A 1,810-nucleotide genomic window follows, 5' to 3' on the forward strand; every position below is an offset into this window, starting at 1 on the left:
TAATTTAACTGTTGTATAAAATCATTTTTTAAATTTTTCATTCATTACGTGCCTGGTGTGATAACTTTTAGACAAAAAAGCTCATTCAGGGCATTTTTTCCCCTATATCTAAATTTAAGGGCTTCCTTGCCATCCCCCGCTCTTGCAAAATTGGATCTCTGACTTGCTGCAAGTCCTTAGTATACATGAGAGGTGTGTCCATGTATGAAGGAGAGCAGTGATGGGGGTTTATTAATGTGAGTATTATAAACCAAAACACGGTTCCCGTGTGTTAAAATCATATTTGTTGAGACGCTAGCCATTAACGATACAGTATATTTGTAATTTTTTTTTTCTGTATAAACACGTTTTATTATGTATAGCGAACAGCAGAGCTCCAGTAAGCACATGTATGTCTCCAAAGTGGATTTACATAAACCATATACATCATTAAGACGATTAAATGTCTATTTAATATAAGACAGGAAAATGTTCTAAGAGAATTGCAGTTGAGCACATCATAACATTACAGACATATGAGTGAGAGATGTATGTGTGCTATAATATAGAATTCACTGTCAACACTGCTTTAGATGAATGTAAGTAATGTAAACAAACAAATCTACATAAAGTAAGGAAACATAAGTTATCTATTTCATTTGACCATTAGTATTGTTGATAAATTGAGAAACATTTGTGTTGGATAAAAAGCAAGTGAACACATCAGCAACTAGCTCAACATGTAAAAGCAGTATAGAGCAGATAAATCACAGAGGAGACTGACTCTTGTCTGGATGTTACAGGGACACATGAGACACACGTGTTTTAATCTGCTGCAGAGAAACTGATGAAGGAATGCTGCCATCAAAGGCTCTCAGTGAGTATACTACAGTCATCAATAAAACATCTTTTAAATCTTAAGTTGTAGTTTATTTTAATTATTGTAATTTCAAACAGCGTTATCACAGCACTTTTCTGATTCTTGATTGCTGTACATTTGATGCAGATCTTTTGTGGTGGAGCAGGTGATGGCGGCATTTGTGAAGAAAGGAAAACCTGAAACCAAAATATAAAGTAAGATCATTTTGTTACTTCTAATACAGAAATCAAATGACACTGTGCTGTTAAAATGACTGCTTTTGTTTTGTGTTCGTGCATCTTTGCAGGATCTGAATGTCTGCAGACTGCTGTGTGCACTGAGGATGGAGAAGTCCATCAGCATCCTGGAAATGGTCCAGTGTCATGGGTGAAACGCTCCATCACTTCATCCGCTCTTGTTTTCTCATTAGGACCGGATGTTGCTGTGGTCTCTTCCAGAGCCGGACAGTAACGGAGTACATTTACTTGAGTACAGTACTTAAGTACAAATTTTGAGGGATCTGTACTTTACTCGAGTATCATTTTTGGGGAGTACTCATGACTTTACTCAAGTACATTTGAGAGGCAAATATTGTACTCTTTACTCTGCTACATTTCTATCCATAACCGTAAGTACCCGTTACTTCTTCGGCCCCGTCCACACGGAGACGGAGCTTACCCCAATCCAATCTTTTTTTTTCCTCGTCCCAAGAAATATCCGCGTCCACACGAAACCGCAAAACGATGTAGTATAAATGCCAGACCAGTATGTGGCGCTGTAATTCTGCCACAGAGATACACTAAAAACGGAGAAGAAGACTTGGACTATGCTCATAAACCTCGCGCGCGGTACACAAACGAACATGGAACAATACATTTATTAATCTGTGTTAATGTTAGTTAATAAAAAGACAATCGTTCAGTGTTTGTTCATGTTTTTGTTGCTATTACGTGATGTTGCGGTGTCTGATTA

The 1,810-nt window shown here is 37.4% G+C and overlaps 1 long non-coding RNA gene across 1 annotated transcript; it reads left to right on the plus strand.

Moving 5' to 3' along the window:
* Nucleotides 1–408: 408 nt before the first annotated feature.
* Nucleotides 409–1,404, plus strand: LOC122143301. Its single transcript, XR_006159103.1, has 3 exons — nt 409–856; nt 986–1,053; nt 1,146–1,404. It is a non-coding gene; the product is annotated as an uncharacterized LOC122143301 (long non-coding RNA).
* Nucleotides 1,405–1,810: the final 406 nt, after the last annotated feature.

The sequence above is a fragment of the Cyprinus carpio genome, unplaced genomic scaffold (genome assembly GCF_018340385.1).
Source record: "Cyprinus carpio isolate SPL01 unplaced genomic scaffold, ASM1834038v1 S000001254, whole genome shotgun sequence".
Classification (NCBI taxonomy): domain Eukaryota; kingdom Metazoa; phylum Chordata; class Actinopteri; order Cypriniformes; family Cyprinidae; genus Cyprinus; species Cyprinus carpio.